Source organism: Zea mays, chromosome 9 (assembly GCF_902167145.1).
Source record: "Zea mays cultivar B73 chromosome 9, Zm-B73-REFERENCE-NAM-5.0, whole genome shotgun sequence".
Classification (NCBI taxonomy): domain Eukaryota; kingdom Viridiplantae; phylum Streptophyta; class Magnoliopsida; order Poales; family Poaceae; genus Zea; species Zea mays.
Window position 1 is genome coordinate 28657066 of NC_050104.1, and position 8615 is coordinate 28665680.

Sequence of the window (8615 nt, forward strand, 5' to 3'; positions counted from 1 at the left end):
TAGAATTCTTGGCAATCGTTATTCATGCATGAGCCACCTCGATCTGCAATCCTGTCCACCACAAGTATGTAAATTAAATATATGAATGGTGACATCAACAGATTTACCAACCCATAATAAATACATACATAGACACACATGATATGGCTGCGGTGTTGTCAAACTGAGACTGTGTCAAGGGCGTAGTGATCAGGGTAGGCGGCCCTCGACTACGGAGTTCGTAGTCTCCTGCCGTGTCTTCCAGTACCGAAGGTTATGCCTCTTATGGCGGCTGGGCTTGAGAGGAGATAGAGAGAGATGGATAATTGTTTTCTTCCCTTTCTCAAGTGCTGATTACATCTATATATAGCCCACGGCTGAAACAGAAAAGGGTAATCCCCTCCTAAATAATAGGCTAGATAACTTCTAACAGAAAGGAGTAATTCCTTCCTAAATAATAGGCTAGATATCTTTTATTGCCTTAATCCTAGCGGCTAATTGGTTTGGGCAGCCACCTCCTGTGCTGCATGCTCGGCTGCACTGCGTATGTCGCGGGCGCGACGTCGCCTGGAGTAGGGGATGCCGTACATGACATCTCTCCCCCCTCGACCACCAGCTTGTCCTCGAGCTGGAACGCTGGGTACTTGGCGGAGAAGGCGTCGAGGTCTTCCCATGTGGAGGATGCTGCGGGTTCTCCCTTCCAGCAGATGAGCACCTGTCGAACCCCGCGAGCGACGCGAGTGCGCACAGCACGTTCCGGCTCAAAGTTGATGGCTCCATGATGAATAGCGGGTAACGGTGGTGGTGTCGCGGGAGGCTCGCCCACCCATTTCTTGAGGAGGCCGACATGGAACACATCATGAAGCTTGGCGCGTGGAGGCAACTCGAGACGTACTGCCACCTCATTGATGAGCTCGGTGACGCGGTACGGCCCAAAGAAGCGGGGCTGAAGCTTGCTCTTCGGCGCCTGAGAAATGGAAGCCACCGGCCGCTGACGGAGTCGGAGGAGCACCCAGTCCCCAACGGCATAGGAGACGTGGCGGTGAGCTTTGTCGTAGTAGCGCTTCTGGATCGCCTGGGCTTGCTCTAGGCGGTGACGGACACGACTTAAGGCGGTGCAACATGCTCACGCTTACTTAACTCGGGGTGACCACTATGCCCTGCTAACGGAGCAATCGGCTTAAGTCGGAAACGACTTAAGGCGGTGCAACATGCTCACGCTTACTTAACTCGGGGTGACCACTATGCCCTGCTAACAGAGCAATCGGCTTAAGTCGGCAACGACTTAAGGCGGTGCAACATGCTCACGCTTACTTAACTCAGGGTGACCACTATGCCCTGCTAACGGAGCAATCGGCTTAAGTCGGCAACGACTTAAGGCGGTGCAACATGCTCACGCTTACTTAACTCGGGGTGACCACTATGCCCTGCTAACAGAGCAATCGGCTTAAGTCGGAAACGACTTAAGGCGGTGCAACATGCTCACGCTTACTTAACTCGGGGTGACCACTATGCCCTGCTAACGGAGCAATCGGCTTAAGTCGGCAACGACTTAAGGCGGTGCAACATGCTCACGCTTACTTAACTCGGGGTGACCACTATGCCCTGCTAACGGAGCAATCGGCTTAAGTCGAAAACGACTTAAGGCGGTGCAACATGCTCACGCTTACTTAACTCGGGGTGACCACTATGCCCTGCTAACGGAGCAATAAGTCAGTGGCGACTTAAGCCGGTGCAACATGCTCACGCCTACGCAATTCAGGGTGACCACTACGCCCTATTAACAAAAGCAATCGACTTAAGTCAGCAGCGACTTAAGGCGATCTGACGTGATTACAATTACTCATATAAGGATGACTTCTGTATCCCGCAAACAAATTTTATAGCCATCGCGCATCACTTTACTACTGCAAATTTACAGACTGATGAATTCTGAAACAATACGAGAATAACAATGTCGTTTAAGTACTGAAATGACGTCCTCTAATAAATGTCTGACCATGCTAACCGCGCGCTCAGAGCACGCAAAATGTTTCTCTACTTGGTGATATCTTTCTCAGGAGCAACCGACGAAGAAGGGCGACTTGAGGAATCAGGGGCAGCATTCACATCAGCCCTTATATCTTCGGGAACAACCACGCCGGGTCTCCTCATCAAGATTCGCCCCGCCCGAACAGCCTTGTCCATGGCTCTGTCGCGCTGGGCTCTGAGAGTAATAGAAGTTTCTTCGGCGACCTTGGCAGCCAGTCGAGCAGTTTCTAACTCCTGGGCGATGGATTTCTTGGAAGCTCGGAGTTCTTTGATGGTAGCATCCTTCGCTGATATCAGCTGCTTGAGCCAAGTCACCTCATCTGAAGATTCCTGCAGCTTACAGCGTTGGTTGTTCAACTCCTCCATGGTGAAGCGATGACTCCTCTCTAGGATGGTCAGCGAGTTGCTAGAATCACGATACAATCTGTCAAGACTGTCACGAGAAGCAGCAAAGATACGTTTTTCTTCCTGCAAACAGAAGTCAACTCCCTCAAAAACCAAGCAAGTAATAGGAGCATAACAAGGCAAAGTACAGTTTCATAAATCACCTTTTCAGAATTGAGCTGAGCGTGAAGAAAAGAACTCAGTGCATGGGCGTCATCCAAAGCAGCGGAGACCTGACCCAGTTCAGTCTGGCTCTGAGAGTACTTTTCCTCAAAGTCAGTGCACCGTCGGACCAATTCAGCCTGATCTCGGGAATGTTTTTCCTCAAGAGTGGAAATCTGCCAAGTCATTCCTAGCAGGAGACAATCAAACAAAAAGGGTCAGAATGTAAAGCAGTCCACAGTGAAGACAAAGAGAAGCAAAAAAGCACTAACCAACGTTGGTCGCCTCCAATTCAGAGACACGACGTTGAAGTGACACTGGATTCCAACATGCAAGAGATGAAGCTACTTCTGGGACAGAAGCACCCTGTAACCGCAGTTGGCTAGCCATTCCGTCCACCAAAGCCTGATGAGGAGAATAGATGAGTGTAATGACAGCAGTTCGTGCAATGTAAAAATCAAGCTAAAATACATCACATTACCTGGAGGTTGGAAAAGAACGAAGGGATCCCCAAATCAGAAGAGATCAATTGATAACCAGGCGTAAGGCCACCACCCGAAGCAGCTTGCAACGAACCAGCAGGAATCAGCTCGGTGCCTTCAACAGAGCCCAACACTCGGTCAGCGGGGACGCTGCCCTCTAAAGCGACTCCCTGGTCCAAGGCTTGGGCTACCACCATACAGCCAGAGTGTGGAGGCGATCCCGCATGAACATCCATGTAAGTACAGGAGGGAGACCCCGCTCGGACACCCTCGGGGGCTGGGTCATAGTTTGCACTGCCCACTTGAGCCGGATCATCCCCGGCAGCACCCTCAGGGGCTGGGCAGTGGCTTGCACTTCCCACCCGAGCCAAGTCATCCCCGGCGACATCCTCGGGGGCTGGGCATGTGTCAACACCATCCTTGGGGTCCAAGTTCTCTGCAGTAGCCACTTCTAAGGTTGACGGGCCCTCAGCCACTTCCATAGGACCAGGACGATCCAAGTCAGTCTCCCAACCCTCGAGATCGCGCTCTAAGGTCGACGAGGCACGGGATGACCTCAACCCAGCATCAAGCACATCAGCGCAAACCTCCATCACACCATCATCCACTGGCTCCGATAACAAGTCCTCTGGAACCATATCCTCAAGAGTCTGATCAAAGTTGGCCAGGGACAGTTCTTGCAGACCAATGAGAGCAGACAAAGCAAGAGAGGGAACTCCACTACTTTCACCGCTGGCAATGAACTGCCGACTGTTTTTCCGAGTCAAAGGAACTTCATCTTCCTCCTCCTCGTCGTCCACATTGGCAACACAAGCAGCACCCCCATTGGGATCAGCAACAGATGGAGCACCCACATTGGGATCAGCAGCGGATTGGGTACACCCATTGGGGTCAGCATCAACAAATTCAGTCACAGGCATTTCTTCAGCAGCAGGAACCGAAGTACCAGCATCCCGATCCAAACTAGATACTCGCCGGAGGCGTCTTCTTTTCTTTTTCTGCTCATCAGCAGAAGGATCAGGCTGATTGGCTCGGCAAGGGCGCCTCGGGCGAGTACTAGCAGGTTTCTGAGTATCCAAAGTTGTATCAGCCTCTGGGAGGGGCGCCACTACCAACGCCCCAGCAGGAGCAGCGTCAGAAGAATCCTCAGCCAGCAAGTCAAGCATAGCGCTTATCTCTGCATCACTAGGGTTTAGGGGCACCTCAAAATGGACCTGCCGTTCATCATCAGGAATCTCCCCAAGCGAGGCAACCAAGGCACTAACTTCTTCAGTAGAGGGTCGCACTCTAAGGCCCAAGCTGCCATCAGTGACAGGCGGATTCGACACAAAAGGGTGAAGGCTTTGGGAGGAGGCAGGTTCCAGGCCGAGTATGCCACTGGAGCACCAACATTTGACACTTTGCCTCTAAGGATCATCTCAAGTCGGCTCACCAAGTCTACAGAGGGAATTCTTCTGTTGGTAACCCGAGTTGAGTCGGCTAGACCTCGATACAGATAAGCTGGGTATGCCCTGTCTTTTAACGGCTGAATATTTTTGAAGACAAAATCAGCAACCACAGCTTCAGCAGTCAGACCCCTCTCTTTCAGCAATCCAACCTCAGCTAGCAACGCACCTGCCTCAGCTACCTCCTGATCTGTGGGAGACTCAGTCCATCTTGGGGTGCGAACATCCGGCTGTCTTCCCGACCGGGGGGGGGGGGAGAGAATTTCCGTAATTCTCAACTATGAACCACTCCAAGCACCACCCCTTGATACTGTCTTTGAGAGGGATCTCGAGATATTCAGTCTTCCTCCCGCGGCGCATCTCCAAGCTGGCACCCCCAACCAATTGATGTTGTCCCCCGGCCATCCCAGGGCGACAGTGATACAAATACTTCCACAGACCGAAATGTGGCAGCACACCAAGAAAGGCTTCACATAAATGAACGAAAATGGAGATTTGCAGGATAGAATTGGGATTCAGAGGGGGTCAAGTTAAGATGGTAGAAATCAAGGAGGCCGCGGAAAAAGGGAGAAATGGGAAGACCAAGGCCGCGGAGAAGGAAAGGAGCATAAACAACGGACTCATGGGTATCCTCAGTTGGGACAGTAACCCCATGGCAAATCCGCCAAGAACAGAGTTCCCGCGAAGGAAGAACCCCGATAGACACGAGGTGGAGAATTTCGGGCTCAGAGATGACGGACATGTGGTTACCTGCGAAAGGCAACTGGCTGTTGGCGTCGATTGGAGGAATTACCACAGCAGACGAACTCGAGGTCTTCCTCTTGGGCGCCATCTCGATTCTACCGGCGAGCAGAGTGGGAGGCGAATTGCAGAGAGGATTCGGAAGCGAGAAAGCAAGAACTAGGGCACGGAAAGCAGAGGCGGCTAAAAGCGCAGCACTTATGGGATATTCTCGAGCTAGATACCGTTTCAAAAAGTGCCCAGTCAGCACCCGGCGGTTATTTCCAAAACACCGGTGTGCCACGTGATCACCCGACAGTTATTTCCAGAACACTGGTGCGCCACCTCATCACTCGGCTATCATCCTCAAAGTGGCCCACGCAGCCTGCTATCACTCGGCGTTACCTCTAGAACGCTGACATCGTGTTCAGTCGCCCGGCGTTACCTCTAAAACGCTGACGTCGCCTTCCAGTCGCTCGGCGTTGACTCTAAAACGCTGACGTCGCCCTCCAGTCACTCGGCGTTACCTCTAAAACGCTGATATCATGTTCAGTCGCTCGGCGTTACCTCTAAAACGCTGATGTCGCCCTACAGTCACTCGGCGTTACCTCTAAAACGCTGACGTCGCCCTCCAGCCGCTCGGCGTTGCCTCTAAAACGCTGACGTCGCCCTCCAGTCACTCGGCAGTTATCTCTAAAACTCCGACATCGTGTTCAATCACTCAGCAGTTACCTCTAAGGCGCCGACATCGTGTTCAATCACTCGGCAGTTACCTCTAAGGCGCCGACACCATCTACAAGTTACTCGGCAGCTATTTCTAAAAGCATCAGTTTGATGCCCGAGTTATTCACTTACTGTTTCAATGGAATCAACTTCACAAATGAGCAGGACAATCATCAAGGAGAAACCAACATCATTCCTTCATTAAAGGGAAGATAACATACTTACAAATCAACTCTTTATGAGTTGATACTTCCCTATTACTACTACTACATTACATTACTGCTACTACTACTACACTACACTATACTACTCTACACTACTAAATACTACTACATTATTCTAACTATACTATACTAATATCTAAAAGACCAGTGGCATCTAGCCACTGGCCCTGTTGCTGCCGCCGCCGCTGCCGCCCCTGGTGCTGCCTCCGCTGCTGCCGCCACCGCCGCTGCCGCCCCTGCCGCTGCCGTCACCGTCACCGCCGCCACCGCCTTCATCGTTGTTGTCGTCGTCCTCGTCCTTGCCACCGCCGTCCGAGTCCTCCTCATCCGAGCCCTCGAGCCCGGAGCGCTCGACGGCCCGAATGTACGTCCAGACCTTCGCCGCGAGTCCCTGGGAGTCGTTTGAGTCGTCAGACGACTCACACAGGGGGACGGGAGCCGGAGAACCCTCAGACTCAGAGGAGAACTCCTCCTCTGAGTACTCTGAGTCACCAAAATCCTCCGATGGAGGAGTTGGCTCACGCTTGCGCTTGTTGTTTTTGCCCATGGTAGAAGCGAAAGGGAGAGAAGAAAGGGAAGCAGCAGAGAACAACAAGTGATGTGAAAAAGCCGGAGAGACAACGGTGTTATTTATAGAAGGAGAAGGCAACCGCTCACCTCCAACCGCGGTCACTGAACAGTCGCAAAGCATTCAATAAGCACTTCAACCCGTCTGAAGACACGTCAGGCGGCTGACGCCGTTTCACGCAACACAACACCCATTGAGACTCCAGTCAACAGCGTGGAGGATATGATTACACTCGCCGTCACATCACATTACTACTCAGAAGCAGCCGGCTAAAACACTCAGCGTACCAAGCCGTCCCTTGCCCACACCCATTGGGGGGGACGCCCAGGAATGACCAGTATATTTTTCAAAACGGTCACATCTGTGCAGGGCATGCAGTGAATACCTCAAGACAAAAATGAGATATCAGTAAGGATCAGAGGAAAGCCAAATATAGCCAGCGAAGTACAAAATATGGCCGATAGAAGCGACGTGAAGACTAGACAGAGAACATCCATCAAATGTCCAATTAGTCACAGAGCAAATAAATTACACTACCTAGCAAGATATGGATGGATTGCGAACTCGGCTGCAAAAGACAAAATACATGCTGACCTCTGAAGCATAATATTGATGACATAATGCTGACCTCCAAAGCATAATGCAGACGGCATCATGCAGATTTTTGCAGAAAGGATAATCTTCAGCAAAAAGACACAAAAGGGAGACCTTCGACATGGGGAAAGATTAAAGACAAGGCCGGCCCTCGACCAAAACGCAGGAGTAAAAATGGAAATAATTTCTAGTGAAGACCTTCGAGTAGATTATTTTCTAAAAATCTACTCGAAGCTCGGGGGCTACACCCATTGGGTGCACCTCCGGTGCACCCAATGAAGCTCAGGTTCCTACAAAACGAAATGCCGACCTCTAAGGCACAAACACAAAACAAAGCTTCGGTTTACGAGTGATCAAAGCAGGAGGAGACAGTAAGAAGTCGCTTTCTTCAAATCGCCTGCCAGCTGGACCTGGGATATTTGGGTTGATTACCTCTAAATTAACCCAAAGATCGGGGGCTTGTGGGGGACAGATATCCCCCGGGTCCACTAAAAGAGTAAAAGACCTCACGAAAGGCCCAAGGGCCCAATAAACCGTAAGGTCATTCTGTCGTGGGCCTGGGGAGGAACAACCAGCAAAGTAGATCGGCATGAGGCCGGATTGGTGCAAACCCGGATGGCCCACAACGTCGAGCGAGCGATCACAACAGAGATCCGACTTTCCCGCGCTGGAGCCCCCATGCAACGGAGCCATGCGAGGATAGGTCGGCAGAACTACAGGGAGATAAACTCAAACAGTTCACTATCTTTTAGCTACACATTGTTATCATATCCATGTGTATTGCCCCACGGTCGAGTATATAAGGCCTAGGTGGCGCCCCTTCAGAACGATCGACCCGACTACTTAGCCACCCACTCCAACTCTCTGCATTCTCAGTTTAGAGAGCTCTCTTGTAACCTCATTCACCAAGCATACTCACCAGGACGTAGGGTGTTACGCATCTCTAAGCGGCCCGAACCTGTAAACATTGTCCACTGTCCCTCGTGCATCTGGCACGAACCATTTTGCTACAGTCGTCGACACCGTCCTACTCCTAAAAACACCTTGAGGGGCAACCCCGGGTGTGCGGTCGGACCCAAAACACCGACAGTGACGGACGTCGGCCAAGAATTCTTCACGTTCGGCCATTGTTTGGGCCACAGCAGCCACGCGCGTGTCCCCTGCTTCATATGATCTGATGGTGGGCGGGTCGCGGCCGTATACCACCTGAAATGGTGTCTCCTATAGAGAAGATTGGTACGCGGTGTTGTATGTATATTCTGCCCAAGGCAGCCACCGCAACCAGTCCCGCGGCCGGTCGCCG